This window comes from Rhinopithecus bieti, unplaced genomic scaffold (assembly GCF_001698545.2).
Source record: "Rhinopithecus bieti isolate Rb0 unplaced genomic scaffold, ASM169854v2 scaffold_5191, whole genome shotgun sequence".
Taxonomy (NCBI): domain Eukaryota; kingdom Metazoa; phylum Chordata; class Mammalia; order Primates; family Cercopithecidae; genus Rhinopithecus; species Rhinopithecus bieti.
The window spans coordinates 527,951-544,264 of NW_016804727.1; the positions used below are offsets into that span (position 1 = coordinate 527,951).

At 39.3% G+C, this 16,314-nt stretch overlaps 1 protein-coding gene across 1 annotated transcript in view; it reads left to right on the forward strand.

The window, feature by feature from the left end:
- The first annotated feature begins 11,815 nt into the window (after positions 1-11,815).
- SAMD9 (sterile alpha motif domain containing 9) overlaps positions 11,816-16,314 on the forward strand; it is a 15,054-nt gene continuing 10,555 nt past the window's right edge. Inside the window, 1 exon segment of the mRNA XM_017870301.1 lies at positions 11,816-11,952. The gene's annotated coding sequence lies outside the window, so the exon portion shown is untranslated.

A 16,314-nucleotide genomic window follows, 5' to 3' on the forward strand; every position in this document is an offset into this window, starting at 1 on the left:
GCCTCAGAAGGTCCTGATAACATTTTCCCAAGGTGCATAGCTTGGTTTTATATATTTTAGGGAGACATGAGATATCAATCAATATATATAAGATGTACATTGATTCCATCCAGAAAGGAGGGACAACTCAAGAAAGGAGGGGGCTTCCAGGTCACAGGTAGGTGAGAGACAAACTATTGCATTCTTTTCAGTTTCTGATTAACCTTTCCAAAGAAGGCAATGAGATATGCATTTTCCTCAGTGAGCAGAGGGATGACTTTGAATAGAATGGAAAGCAGGTTTGCCCTAAGCAGTTCCCAGCTTGACTTTTCCCTTTAGGTTAGTGATTTTGGGGGCCCCAAGATTTTCAAGATTTACTTTCCTTTCACATTTCCCCCCTTTTCTTTTTTAAAATCTTTGGAGAAAGCATTTTAGAAGAAAACCAGTCTCTGGTCTCAGGTTTCATCTGGCCTCTCATGGCTAATATGGTTTATTCCTAGACAGTTAGGTCCCAAGTTATTAGGAAAGCTCATTTTTAGCAAGTTGAGAAGTCTCACATCCTATGCAGAGAAAACAGGGGAGAGAGAAAACAGCAAGAAATAAAAGAACAATCCCGGTAAATCGATATAGTCCACATTACTCTGAAGCCCATACATCAGTAGGCAGGTTTGAAAGTGACTTACTTTCAATAGTAAATAGGTTGCTGTTATTTTCTTCTGAAGTTTAAGTTATCTAGCATCAGTTCACAGGGCTTTACAAAAGCACAGCTTAGTTTTCAGTGACTCCAAATGAGGAAAAATAGAGAGAAAAAGAAGGGGAAAAAATGAAAACATTATTTTGAAGACTTTTAGCCAAGAAACATTAGAATGCAGTCCAAATTGTAGAAAATAATAAAAATTGAAAAATATTAGGCAAGACTAGAATCCAACAATAGTTTTGAAACATAATTTTCTCTCTCTAGTTTCCCGTTTTTACTAAAGACACATCATGGTAGAACTGATTTGCTTTATTGTACTTAGCCAGATTATTTGTATAAAGTGCAGCAAGAATAATTATTTTTCACATAGGCTTTTTAAATTGGCTTTGATGGAACTATATTCCATAGAAGCCATCTCAAACCAGCCTTTGTTTTTTGTTTTTTGGGTATTTTTTGAGACAGAGTCTCACTCTGTCACCCAGGCTAGAGTCAAATGGTGCAGTCTTGGCTCACTGCAACCTCTGCCTTCTAGATTCAAATGATTCTCCTGCCTCAAGCTACCCAGCCATGTTTTGTACCATCAAATACCTATGAGTTGGGTGAATTCTTCTCCCCTTGCAGTCCCAAGATAACTTGGGGCCCTGGGCCTGTCATAAAGTGACATTCTTTATTTACCACAGTTCAGGAACCCTGTACAGGGACTGTGTAGACAAGGTATAAGCCCAGTTTTCCCAAAAATCTTTTACTGGTTCTATAGGGCAAGTTTGATTCTTTAAAGGAAAGCACGTCATTCCAGTCAAACCCTTGGTAAAATAACCAGTTTCTCCAATTGTGTCCTGTTACAAACGAAAACAAATTCTTACTGCACTTACATAAATAACTGTATTTCCATAAATTAAGAATACTCACAAATAGTTTCCAAATTCTGGAGAAATAAGTTAGAGAGAAACAAATAGGCTCCAAATTTTGTTCATGGGAGTATACTTATTTGTAAAAAGCTGTCAATAGCTCAAAAGAAAAGTTTCCTTGCCTCTGAAAAACAAAACAAAGGATCAGCAACATTTTTAAAATTTTTTATTTTTTTCTTTATAATACTTTAAGTTCTGGATACATGTATAGAATGTGCAGGTTTGTTGTATAGGTATACACATGCTCTGGTGGTTTGCTGCACTCATCAACCTGTCATCTACATTAGGTATTTCTCCTATGCTATCCCTCCCCTAGCCCTCCACACCTCAACAGGCCCTGATGTGTGGTGTTCCCTTCCCTGTGTCCATAAGTTCTCATTGTTCAGCTCCTACTTATGAGTGAGAATATGCGGTATTTGGTTTTCTGTTCCTGTGTTAGTTTGCTGAGAATGATGGTTTCCAGCTTCATCCATGTCCCTGCAAAGGACATGAACTCATCCTTTTTATGACTCCAAAGTATTCCATGGTGTATATGTGCCACAGTTTTTAATCCAGTCTATCATTGATGGGCATTTGGGTTGATTCCAAGTCTTTGCAATTGTGAACAATGCTGCAATAAACGTACGTGTGCATGTGTCTTTATGGTAGAATGATTTATAATCCTTTGGGTATATACCCAGTAATGGGATTGCAGGGTCAAATTGTATTTCTGGTTCTAGATCCTTGAGGAATCACCACATTGTCTTCCACAATGGTCGAACTAATTTACACTCCACCAATAGTGTAAAAGTGTTCCTATTTATCCACATCCTCTCCAGCATCTGTTGTTTCCTGTCTTTTTAATGACTGCCATTCTAACTGGTGTGAGATGGTATGTCATTGTGGTTTTGATCTGCATTTCTTTGATGACCACTGATGATGAGCTTTTATTCATGTTTATTGGCCACATAAATGTCTTCTTTTGAGAAATGTCTGTTCATATACTTCACCCACTTTTTGACTGGGCTGTTTTGTTTTGTTTTGTTTTGTTTTTCTTGTAAATTTGTTTAAGTTCCTTGTAGATTCTGGATATTAGCCCTTTGTCAGATGGATAGATTGCAAAACTTTTCTCCCATTCTGTAGGTTGCCTGTTCACTCTGATGACAGTTTCTTTTTCTTTGCAGAAACTCTTTAGTTTAATTAGATCCCATTTGTCAATTTTGGCTTTTGTTGCCATTGCTTTTGGTGTTTAAGACATGAAATCTTTGCCCATGCCTATGTCCTGAATGGTATTCCCTAGGTTGTCTTCTAGGGATTTTATGATTTTAGGTCTTATGTTTAAGTCTTTAATCCATCTTCAATTAATTTTTGTATAAGGTGTAAGGAAAGGATCCAGTTTCAGTTTTCTGCATATGGCTAGCAAGTTTTCCCAACACCATTTATTACATAGGGAATCCTTTCCTCATTGCTTGTTTTTGATTGTGTCAGGTTTGTCAAAGATCAGATGGTTGTAGATGTGTGGTGTTATTTCTGAGTCCTCTGTTCTGTTCCGTTGGTCTATATATCTGTTCTGGTACCAGTACCATGCTGTTTTGGTTACTATAGCCTATACTGTAGTATAGTTTGAAGTCAGGTAGTGTGATGCCTCCAGGTTTGTCCTTTTTGCTTAGGATTCTCTTGGCTATATGGGCCCTTTTTTGGTTCCATATGAAATTTAATGTAGTTTTTAGTAATTCTGTGAAGAAAGTCAACGGTAGCTTGATGGGGATATCATTGAATCTATACATTACTTTGAGCAGTATGGCCATTTTCACAATACTGATTCTTCCTATCCATCCTATCCATGAGCATGGAATATTTTTCTATTTGTTTGTGTCCTCTCTTATTTCCTTGAACAGTGGTTTGTAGTTCTCCTTGAAGAGGTCTTTCACATCCCTTATAAGTTGTATTCCAGGTATTTTATTCTTTTTGTAGCAATTGTGAATGGGAGTTCACTCATGATTTGGCTCTCTGTCTGTTATTGGTGTATAGGAATGCTTGTGATTTTTGCACATTGACTTTGTATACTGAGACTTTGCTGAAGTTGCTTACCAGTTTAAGGAAATTTGGGGCTGAAATGATGGGGTTGTCTAAATATACAATCATGTCATCTGCAAACAGAGACAATTCGACTTCCTCTTTTCCTAACTGAATACGCTTTATTTCTTTCTCTTGCCTGATTGCCCTGGCCAGAACTTCCAATACTATGTTAAATAGGAGTGGTGAGAGAGGGCATCCTTGTCTTATGCCAGTTTTCAAAGCAAATGCTTCCAGCATTTGTCACAAATAGCTCTTATTATTTTGAGATACATTCCATCAATACCTAGCTTATTGGAAGTTTTTAGCATGAAGGGGTGTTGAATTTTATCAAAGGCCTTTTCTGTATCTATTGAGATACAGGTTTTTGTCATGGCTTCTGTTTATGTGATGGATTACACTTATTTATTTGCATATATTGAACTAGCCTTGCATCCCAGGGATGAAGCTAACTCGATCATGGTGGATAAGCTTTTTGATGTGCTGCTGGATTTGGTTTGCATTTTATTGAGGATTTTCCCATCAATGTTCATCAGGGATATTGGCCTGAAGTTTTCTTTTTTTGTTGTGTCTCTGCCAGGTTTTGGTATCAGGATGATGCTGACCTCATAAAATGAGTTAGAGAGGAGTCCCTCTTTTTCTATTGATTGGAATAGTTTCAGAAGGAATGGTACCTGCTCTTCTTTGTACCTCTGGTAGAATTTGGCTATAAATCTGTCTGGTCCTGGGCTTTTTTTTTTTGGTTTGTAGGCTATTAATTACTGCCTCAATTTCAGAAATTGTTATCAGTCTATTCAGGGATTCAACTTCTTCCTGGTTTAGTCTTGGGAAGGTGTATGTGTCCAGGAATTTATCCATTTCTTCTAGATTTTCTAGTTTATTTGCGTAGAGGTGTTTATAGTATTCTCTGATGGTAGTTTGCATTTCTGTGGGATCAGTGGTGGTATCCCGTTTATCTCTTTTTTATTGTGTCTATTTGATTATTCTCTCTTTTATTCTCTTTAGTCTGGCTAGTGGTCTATTTTGTTAAACTTTTCAAAAAACCAGCTCCTGGATTCATTGATTCTTTAAAGGGTTTTTATGTCTCTATCTCCTTCAGTTCTGCTCTCATCTTAATTATTTCTTGTCTTCTGCTAGCTCTTGAATTTGTTGCTCTTGCTACTCTAGTTCTTTAATTGTGATGTTGGGTGTCAATTTTAGATTTTCCCACTTTCCCCTGTGGACATTTAGTGCTATAAATTTCCTTTTGAACANGGGCTTTTTTTTTTTGGTTTGTAGGCTATTAATTACTGCCTCAATTTCAGAAATTGTTATCAGTCTATTCAGGGATTCAACTTCTTCCTGGTTTAGTCTTGGGAAGGTGTATGTGTCCAGGAATTTATCCATTTCTTCTAGATTTTCTAGTTTATTTGCGTAGAGGTGTTTATAGTATTCTCTGATGGTAGTTTGCATTTCTGTGGGATCAGTGGTGGTATCCCGTTTATCTCTTTTTTATTGTGTCTATTTGATTATTCTCTCTTTTATTCTCTTTAGTCTGGCTAGTGGTCTATTTTGTTAAACTTTTCAAAAAACCAGCTCCTGGATTCATTGATTCTTTAAAGGGTTTTATGTCTCTATCTCCTTCAGTTCTGCTCTCATCTTAATTATTTCTTGTCTTCTGCTAGCTCTTGAATTTGTTGCTCTTGCTACTCTAGTTCTTTAATTGTGATGTTGGGTGTCAATTTTAGATTTTCCCACTTTCCCCTGTGGACATTTAGTGCTATAAATTTCCTTTTGAACACTGCTTTAGCTGTGTCTCAGAGTTTCTGGTGTGTTGTGTCTTTGTTCTCATTGGTTTCAGAGAAGTTATTTATTTTGGCCTCTATTTTGTTATTTACCCAGTAGTCATTCAGAAGCAGGTTGTTTAATTTCCATGTAGTTGTGTGGTTTTGAGTCAGTTTCTTAATCTTGAGTTCTAATTTAATTGCACTCTGGTCTGAGAGAGTGTTTGTTATGATCTCTGTTCTTTTGCATTTGCTGAGGAGTGTTTTACTCCCAATTATGTGGTCAATTTTAAAATAAGTGTGATGTGGTGCTGAGAAGAATGGCTGTTGATTTGGGTTGGAGAGTTCTGTAGATGTCTATTAGGTCTGCTTGGCCCAGAGCTGAGTTCAAGCCCTGAATATCCTTGTTAATTTTCTGTCTCATTGATCTGTCTAATACTGAGAGTGGTGTTAAAGTCTCCCATTATTATTGTGTGGGAGTCTTAGTCTATTTGTAGGTCTCTAAGAACTTGCTTTATGAATCTGGGTATTCCTGCACTGGGTGCATATATAGTTAGGATAGTTAGCTCTTCTTGTTGAATTGATCCCTTTACCATTATGTATTGCCCTTCTTTGTCTTTTTTGATCTTTGTTGGTTTAAAGTCTGTTTTATCAGAGACTGGGATTGCAACCTCCGCTTTTTTTTTCTTTCCATTTGCTTGGTAAATATTCCTCCAATCCTTTATTTTGGGCCTATGTGTGTCTTTGCATGTGAGATGGGTCTCCTCAATGCAGCACACCTATATGTCTTGACTCTTTATCCAATTTGCCCATCTGTGTCTTCTAATTGGGGCTTTTAGTCCATTTACATTTAAGGCTAATATCATTATGTGTGAATTTGATACTGTCATTATGATGCTAGATGGTTATTTTGCCTTTTAGTTGATACAGTTTCTTCTTACTGTCGATGGTCTTTACAATTTGGTATGTTTTTGCAGTGACTGGTACCGGTTTTTCCTTTCCGTATTTAGTGCTTCCTTCAGGAGCTCTTGTAAGGCAGGCCTGGTGTTGATAAAATCTTTCAGCATTTGCTTGTATGTAAAGGATTGTATTTCTCCTTTGCTTATGAAGCTTAGTTTGGCTGGATATGAAATTCTGGGTTGAAAATTCTTTTCTTTAAGAATGTTAAATATTGGCCCCTACTCTTTTCTGGCTTGTAGGGATCCTGCAGAGAGTTCTGCTTTTAGTCTGATTGGCTTCCCTTTGTGGGTAACCTGACCTTTCTCTCTGGCTGCCCTCAACATTTTTTCCTTCATTTCAACCTGGTGAATTTGATGTGTCTTGGGGTTGCTCTTCTCAAGGAGTATCTTTGTGATGTTCTCTGTATTTCCTGAATTTGAATGTTGGCTTGTCTTGCTAGTTTGGGGAAGTTCGGATAATAGCCTGAAGAGTGTTTTCCAACTTGGTTCCATTCTCCCTGTTACTTTTAGGTACACCAATAAAATGTAGGTTTGGTGCTTTCACATAATCCCTTATTTCTTGGAGGCTTTGTTCCTTCCATTTAATTCTTTTTTCTCTAATCTTGTCTTCATGCTTTATTTCATTAAGTTGATCTTCAATCTCTGATATCCTTTCTTCCACTTGGTTGATTCAGCTATTAATACTTGTGTGTGCTTCACAAAGTTCTCATGGTGTCTTTTTCAGCTCCATCAGGTCACTTGTGTTCTTCTCTACTCTGATTATTCTAGTTAGCAATTCCTCTAACCTTTTTGCAAGGTTCTTAGCTTCCTTGCATTGGATTAGAACATGCCCCTTTAGCTCAGAGGAGTTTGTTATTACCCACCTTCTGAAACCTACTTCTGTCAATTCATCAAACTCATTCTCCCTCCCATTTTCTTCCCTTGCTGTTAAGGACTTGTGATCCTTTGGCAGAGAAGAGGCATTCTGGTTTTGTAATTTTCAGCATTTTGTGCTGGTTTCTCCCCATCTTCATGGATTTATCTACCTTTGATCTTTGACGTTCGTGACCTTTGGATAGGGTTTTTGTGTGGAAGTCCTTTTTGTTGATGTTGATGCTATTCCTATCTGTCTGTTAGTTTTCCTCCTGACAGTCAGGCCCCTCTGCTGTAGGTCTGCTGGAGTTTGCTGAAGGTCCACTCCAGACTATGTTTGCCTGGATATCACCAGTGGAGGCTACAGAACAGCAAAGACTGCTGGCTGTTCCTTCCTCTGGAAGCTTTGCCCCAGAGGGGCACCTGCCAGATGCCAGCTGGAGCTCTTCTGTATGAGGTATCTGTCAGCCACTGCTGGGAGGTGTCTCCCAGTCAGGAAGCACAGGGGTCAGGGACCCACTTGAGGAGGCAGTCTGCAGTCTGTCCCTTAACAGAGCTCTAGTGCTATTCTGGGAGATCCGCTGCTCACTTCAGAGACAGCAGGCAGGAACACTTAAGTCTGCTGAAGCTGTGCCCCCAGCCACCCTTTCCCCCAGGTGCTCTGTCCCAGGCAGATGGGAGTTTTATCTATAAGACCCTGACTGGGGCTGCTATCTTTCTTTCAGAGATGTCCTGCCCAGAAAGGAGAAATCTAGAGAGGCAGTGTGGCTACAGTGGCTTTGTCGAGCTGTGGTGGGCTCCATCCAATTTGAACTTCTTGGAGGCTTTGTTTACAACATGAGGGGAAAACAGCCTACTCAAGCCTCAGTAATGGTGGACACCCCTCTCCCCATCATGCTGTAGCATCACAGATCGACTTCAGACTACTGTTCTTGGAGCAAGAATTTCAAGCCAGTGGATCTTAGCTTGCTGGACTCCATGGGTGTAGGAGATCCGTCAGAGTGGTGGGAGAAATGACAGGGAAAGGAGCAGGACTTCTGAAAGGTCAGAAGGCTCTGCAAAGCTCCAGGGCAGAATAGCTGAAGGCAGCTGTTCTATAATTCTGAAGCAGAGGGCAAGGAGTAGGTACAAGTGAGTGTAGGGGAATTTATCTTAAATAGGCTTGTTACTTATTTTGACCAGGAACTGACCTTTTATTATCCATGCGTATGACGTTTTCTGAAAGGGGAACAATAAGTGTTAATCACCTACAGGTTGTTTGCTCCAGGTTTTCAGCATTGTGCCTGCATTGAATAAAAGCAAGCAGCTCCAGCTTCTCAGGGCTGCTGCACTTTGGCCACTACAGCCAGGCAGACCCCTAGCTGCTTACACTGCATACCTGTGTCTGAGTACCTCTTTCATCCATTGCTCAGCCAGGGTCTGCAGGACAGACCTGGCATGTGGGGGTAGGATCCACTGAGTTAGACCACTTGGCTCCCTGGCTTCAGCCTCCTTTTCATGGGAGTGAACAGTTCTGTCTTGCTGGTGTTCTAGGTACCACTGGGGTATAAAAAAAAAAACTCCTGCAGCTAGCTCAGTGTCTGCCCAAATGGCCACCCAGTTTTGTGCTTGAAACCCTGGGCTTGTGTGGTATAGGCCTCCAAAGGAATCTCTTGGTCTGCAGCTTGTGAAGACCATGGGAAAAGCGTAGTATCTGGGCCAGAACGCACCATTCCTTGTGGCACAGTCCCTCACAACTTCTCTTGGCTACAGGAGGGAGTTCCCCAACCTCTTGCACTTCCTAGGTGAGGAGATGCCCCACCCTGCTTCAGCTCACCCTCTGTGGGCTGCACCCACTATCTAACCAGTCCCAGTGAGATGAGCTGGGTACCTCAGTTGGAAATGCAGAAATCACCTGCCTTTTGCATTGATCCCACTGGGAGATGCAGATTGGAGCTGTTCCTATTTAGCCATCTTGCCAACCACTTCCAGTGCATATTTTATTTCTCTAATTGTGTCCTTCATTTTCAGAAGCTGTGATTGTTTTTTATGTATGCTATCTATTTCACTGAGGAATTTTCCTTTCACATCCTGTATCATGTTTGTTGTTTCTTTAAGTTGGAATTCACCTTTCTCTAGTGCCTTTTTGATTAGCTTAATAATCAACCTTCTGAATTATTTTCCTGGCAATTCAGAGATTTTGTCTTGGTCTGGATCTATTGTTGGTGAGCTGGTATGGTATTTTGGGGGTACTGAAGAACCTTGTTTTGTCATATTACCAGAATTGTTTTTCTGGTTCCTTCTCATTTGGGTGACTGTGTCAGAGGGAAGATCTGGGACTCAAGGGCTACTATTCAGATTCTTTTGTCCCACAGGGTGCTCTCTTGATGTGGTGTTCTCCCACTTCCTCTAGGGATGGGGCTTCCTGAGAGCCAAACTGCAGTGATGATTTTTTTCTCTTCTGGGCCTAGTCATCCAGCAGAGCTACTGGACTCCAAACTGGTACTGGGAAGTGTCAGCAAAGAGTCCTGTGATATAATACATCTTCAGGTCTTTCGGCTGTGGATACCAACACCTGCTCCAGTGGAGGTAGCAGGGGAGTGAAGTGGACTCTGTAAGGGTCCTTGGTTGTATTTTTGTTAAGTGCACTGGTTATGTGTTGGTTGGCCTCCAGCCAGAAGGTGGCATTTTCAAGAGTGCATTAGCTGTGGTACTATAGGAAGGAAGCAAACTTGACCTAGGGTCATCTAGTTATATATTCATGTTTCTGAGGCAGTGGGCAGAGCCATAGAGCTCCCAAGAGATTATGTTCTTTGTCTTTGGCAACCAGAGCAGGTAAAGAAAGACCACCAGGTTGGGGCAGAGACAGGTGTGTTTGAGCTCAGACTCTTATTGGGTGGGGCTTGCTGCAGTTGCTGTGAGGGCGGGGGTGTGGTTCCCAGGCCAATGGAGTTACGTTCTCAGGAGGATTATGGTTGTCTCCACTGAGTGACACAGGACACCAGGGAAGTGGGGAAAAGCCAGCAGTCACAGGCATCACCCCGCTTCCATACAACCTGCAGTTCTAAAGGCCAGTCTCACTCCCACTGTGCCCCTGCCAACAACACAGAGTCTATTTCCAGGCAGCCAGTGACCAGGGCTGAGAACTTGCCCCTGACTATCAGCCTCCCCACTGAGAAAGCAAGCAGACTCATGGCTTTTTTTTTTTTTTTTTTTTCTTTTCTTTTGCATCTCAGGGAATCTGCGGTGGCGATACAGTTTCTTCACAGGGTCTGTGGATTCTCTTGGCTTTGGCTTTCCTGGTATGTTGCTGCAGTAATTCTTGAAGCAAAACCTCACAATGTGAGTCTCCACATGCTGTCCTGTCTGTCTCAGTGGGAGCTGCAAGCTAGTCCTGCCTCCTCACCCTCACAGAAACAGGAGAATAATGTTTGACCAAATATCTAGGCACTTTGTGGCCCAGTCAAGTTGACACATTAAATTAACCATCACACTGGTCCCCATGCAAAGTGGAACCCAGGTTTCAGAGCTCAGGCCTAGGGTCCCCTTACGAGGAGGGCTCCCAAGGGTTATGAGTGTAATGACTATAGCTAGGCTGTCCTTCAAAGCCACTTTCTTTCTTCCTAAATCTCAGGATTTAAGCACACTGGCCTGAAACCTGGGTTCAAATCTCTGCCATGTATTAGTTGTGCAAACTTTAGATATTATTTAGATATTATTTAATATCTCTATGCCTCAGTTTCTTCACCTTTAAAATTGAGATAAAAATAATCTCTACCTCAGGAGATTGTTGTGAAGAGTAATTAAGTTAATATGAAACACTTAGAACAATGCCTGGTACATGGTAAGTGCCCAATAAATATTTTAAAATAAATGTTTTTAAATATTTTCATCTAAAACCAGTGTGAATCAATTATGGGATGTGGAAACCAAAAGCTAATTGAGCATATACAATAAATATTAGTACTTGCTGTTAGTTTTTAAAATATCAGCTATTTTTGTTGCTCTCACCCAGGCAGTTTTCTACCTGGCCCTGACACTGACCTTAGAAAAGATAAATCTCTACAATGTGACCATCAGGTCTGCTGCAGCCCTGGTCTGCTCTGCAGAACTAAGCCAGAGGCATTTAGCATTTATTGGGGTGCTCAAAGAAGTCCCATCCCTGAAAGACATTCTTTACACTTTAGGAAAACAAAAATGGACCGTAACTCCACCCTTAAAGGCCAGTGAAATACTGACCTAGAGTATCTCCAACCCGGTGCTCCACAAGGCTGGGACTGCAACGTAAACTCATATTCCCAAAGGATCAGTTAAGCCAGAATATCCCACAGTTTGTCTGTAACAAGACAATGAGGCTTTTTGCAGCCCTTAAAACTCTCAAGTGAGGAAAAATTGTTAAGCCTTCAGATTTTAACCAAGCAGACCAGAAGGTGGTATAGAGCCACAGCTTATAAAAAAGCATTTCAGATAGAAAAGGCCATGCCATAATTTCAGATCTGAGAAATGAAACTGAAACCGAACCTACATTCTTCCTTCCCCCAACCTCCCAGTTGTTAAGCACGCCCTGTTGTTTCTGAGCCAATTAGAGCTTGCTATGAGATAGAAGCAGAGAACACATAGACTTCCATTAAAACCAGAATGAGGAAAATACTTTTCTCTAGCATCATAGGAGGAAGAAAACAAACACATCAGATATTTTCAGCACCAAAAGAGATGGTTTTCCCCACATATATGTAAAAGAAATTTGCAAGACTATCTGAGTAAGTATAATATCTATTATTAATATTGTTCTTACTATCTATAGCAGCATTTTATTGAATAGAAAGAAATATACTTTTCAATTAGAAGATTTAAATATACCTCGAAACAAAAAATAGTATTCTAAGCCTAGAAATTCTAGACTATTTGTTGCTCTGACAGGAGCCTGCTTTGTATTAGTTGAAAAATTAGTCATAACATTTCATAAAAGATGCAGTTGAAAACTACAGACACTTTTATTGATGAAATCTCCCAAGGCATAACAGCATCTTCAGAAAGAACAAACAGGCCAGGTGTGGTAGCCTGTAATTTGAGCACTTTGGAAGGCAAGGACATGAGAATAGTTTAAGGCCAGGAATTCAAAATTAGCTTGGGCAACATAGCAAAACCCTACCTAGCAAGATTCCTACCAAAAAAAAAAAAAAATAGCTGGATGTGGTGGCACGCAGCTGTAGTCCTAGCTGCTTTGGAGGCTGAGGCAGAAGGATTGCTTGAGCCCGAGAATTTAAGGTTACAGTGAGCTATAATTGCACCACTGCACTCCAGCATAGGCAACAGTGAGACCGTGTCTCAAGAAAAAAAAAAAGAAAAGAAAGAAAGAAAAGGAAAATAGATAAAAAACAGGTAATGAAAACCTAAAAGTACTTTACTTTAATCAAATATACCTTCTACCATCTACTCTAAGAAATAAGTAGCTTCCAGAAAACAAAGCTCTCTGAGAATTTCTCAAATACTGTTGTTGGATGACATACAGAGGAAGACAGACAGACAGATAGACTACTATGGGAAGTCTTTGGAATTATGGCAGCTTTATGTGCCTGGCAAAAATACTAGGCTTATGTCTAATTTCTCCCCGAAGGAAACACTAAGATAATGCAAGAGGGTTGGGGGATCACATTTCTGAATGAAGGCCTGACCTTCAGCTCCCTTTAGAAAAGTTAACAAACCCTACAGTTTAACACCAACCAGAGTTAAAAAAATGTATGTGGGTTCAATTGGTAACAAATAGTGTTTCCTGCTAAGATTCTCAGAACCAAATTTTCAGGTCAGTTTTGAAAGTATACGGTATAAAAACCAGTAATTTTAGGCACTAATTTTACTCCATGATTTCACCTTTTTTTCCCCCTACCATTATTTAGCCTTCCCCATGATTTCTTTACCTAATGGTTTTAATATACGTGTGATCCTGTATTACCTTCTAAATATTTCACCTAAAAAACATTTTGGAATAAGAGAGGATATAAAGAAATCATAAATTTGTAAAATATCTATGAACAGTAGCATAAATACCTATGAATGGTGGCATATTATTTTCTCCAAGAGTGACATCATCAACAATTTTTAAAAAATAACTATTGAAAGGCACAGCTATCAATAATCTGACAAAAGCTTTAGGGGAAGAAGCGTGAAAGTGTAACCTGTTCAATGACATTTGAAATATTCATAATCTCTCTAGTAGAGAAAACAGTCAAAAGTCACTTCTTTATTATTTGCTTACTTTCCCAACCAAATGCTCAGGCCCAGTTCTCCATCTCCCACATTCTTATATGAGAACCTGACTTTATGTTTTTACATATAATGGTATGCAGTTCTTGCATAAATCAAATAATCCATCTAATTCACCACTCGTTCTCATAATCTAGTTTATGACATATCACCCAGAGAGTAAGGACTGTGACTGTGTCTGTAAAACTGTGAAAGTTTCAAGTTGATGAAGGAAGTCAGGGAGACCCCAGGAAAAGGGTACTGGTGGGATGGGGCAAGATGGGGGATGAGAGTCATGGGTATGAGGCCTCAGGAGCCAGGGCACACTAGCAGCAGAATAATCAGGGACCCCTGCTTTATGTTAAATAGTGTGGGTGTAACAAAAAGGAGCATACTTTCACAGGGTGGAGTAGATGTGACTCAGCAAATGGATACAAGAAAGTAACTTAGATAGAACGGTCACTAGATGAGGGTGTAGTCAGCTTTTAGACAACTCTAAAACCAGTATGAATCAACCCTGAGTGGGATGCAGAAGTCAAAAGTTCATAATCTGAGGCTGCAATAATAAACACCTAGCAAAACTTTAGGACCTCACATACCATTGAATTTACAATTATCCTTGGTTCGTAACACACTATCATCTTTTTTATGCAAGTGTCTCTTTTATTTTATTCATCCGTTTATTTATTTTCTAATGTATTTTGGAGGCATTATTGGCTTTTTAAATACGGTATAACTTATATACAATGAACAAACTTCAGGGTAAGCCTCTATGAAACTTTTATATGTACTTACCTGTGCAACCACTACCCATATCAAGTTATAAAATATTTCCATCACCCCAGAAGTTTTCCTTGTGTTCCTTCCTAGAAAAGATCTACCCCCAACATCATTCTGACTTCTATGACAGATTACTTTTGCCTATTCTTAAACTATATAAGTAGAATTCTACAATATGTTTTCTGTTGTAACTGGCTTATTTCACACAGTGTGATGCTCACATTCTTTCATGTTGTTGCCTGTATCAGTACTTTGATCGTTTTCATGAGAATTGCAGATCCAAAGGGTAGGTATATATTTAACTTCACAAAAACTGATAGCTTCTTAAAGTGGCTGAAACAATGTACATTCCAACAGGCAATGTATGAGAGCTCCATTGACTCCACATCTTCACCAACATTTGGCATTACCAGTCTTTAATTTTAGCCATTCTGGTAGGCATGTAATATTATCTTGTTGTAATTTTACTTTGCATACCCATTATAGTAAAGATTTTGGAACACTTCTAATTGCACTTCATTACACCCGCCTCTGTGACTACCAAAATCCCCACTGGTTTCTCCTCCTCCCAGTAGGCCAAGTCTAATCCTTAAACCCAACCCCAAATCAACAAATGCCCCCAAAGCTTACCTAGACAGGAATCTTTTCCTCTCTGGAATTTTAGTTCATCCTGTCCTTGTCATCTGGTCTATTGATGACTTTGTGATTACTTAAAAATATGAGTTTTGCAATTTTTCGGATTTTGTTCTCATTGTTGCAGTGGGTGAGTAGGTGGCCTTTTGTGATCTCCTACATCCTGAAACTGAGACTCCTTCGGTTTCTTCTAGAGTCAGTTTGGTAAGCTATATTTTTTAAGAATTTGCTAATTAATCTCAGTTTTCAATTTATTCAGTTAAAGTTGGTTGGAATAACATCCAAACCCTTTCATTTTTAAAGTATCTAATATTGCTTATTTTATTAATTGAATTATTAATTGAATTATTTAATTAATTAAATTGCTAATTTAATTAATATTGCTTATTTTATTTTTCAGTTAATCATTCCATGGATGTGTCAATTTTATTACTTTTTATCTCTTGGACATCATTGAGTTTCTCTTGTCATTTTGTTTTCCATTTTATAAATTTCTACTTTTATCTTTGTTTTTTTCTTTCTTCTTATTTCAGGTTTATTCTATTGTTCTTCTTTGAATTTATTAAATTGGCATTTAGTTCATACTTTTCAGTCATTCTTCCTTTTTTAAAATTATACTTTAAGTTCTAGGGTACATATGCACAACATGCATGTTTGTTACGTATGTACACATGTGCCATGTTGGTGTGCTGCACCCATTAACTCATCATTTACATTAGGTATATCTCCTAATGCTATCCCTCCCCCCTCCCCCCACCTCACAACAGGCCCCAGTGTGTGATGTTCACCATCCTGTGTCCTAGTATTCTCACTGTTCACTTCCCACCTGTGAGTGTGAACACGTGGTGTTTGGTTTTCTGTCTTTGCAATAGTTTGCTCAGAATGAGTTTCCAGCTTCATCCATGTCCCTACAAAGGACATGAACTAATCCTTTTTTATGGCTGCATAGTATTCCATGGTATATATGTGCCACATTTACTTAATCCAGTCTATCATTGATGGACATTTGGGTTGGTTCCAAGTCTTTGCTATTGGGAATAGTGCCGCAATAAACATACGTGTGCATGTGTCTTTATAGCAAAATGATTTATAATCCTTTGGATATATACCCAGTAAAGGGATAGCTCAGACAAATGGTATTTTTAGGTCTAGATCTTTGAGGAATCGCCACACTGTCTTCCACAATGGTTGAACTAGTTTACAGTCCCACCAACCATGTAAAAGTGTTGCTATTTCTCCACATCCTCTCCAGCACCTGTTGTTTCCTGACTTTTTAATGATCGCCATTCTAACTGGTGTGAGATGGTATCTCATTGTGGTTTAGATTTGCATTTCTCTGATGGCCAGTGATGATGAGCATTTTTTCATGTGTCTGTTGGCTGCATAAATGTCCTCTTTTGAGAAGTGTCTGTTCATATCCTTTGCCCACTTTTTGATGGGGTTGTTTGATTTTTTCTTGTAAATTT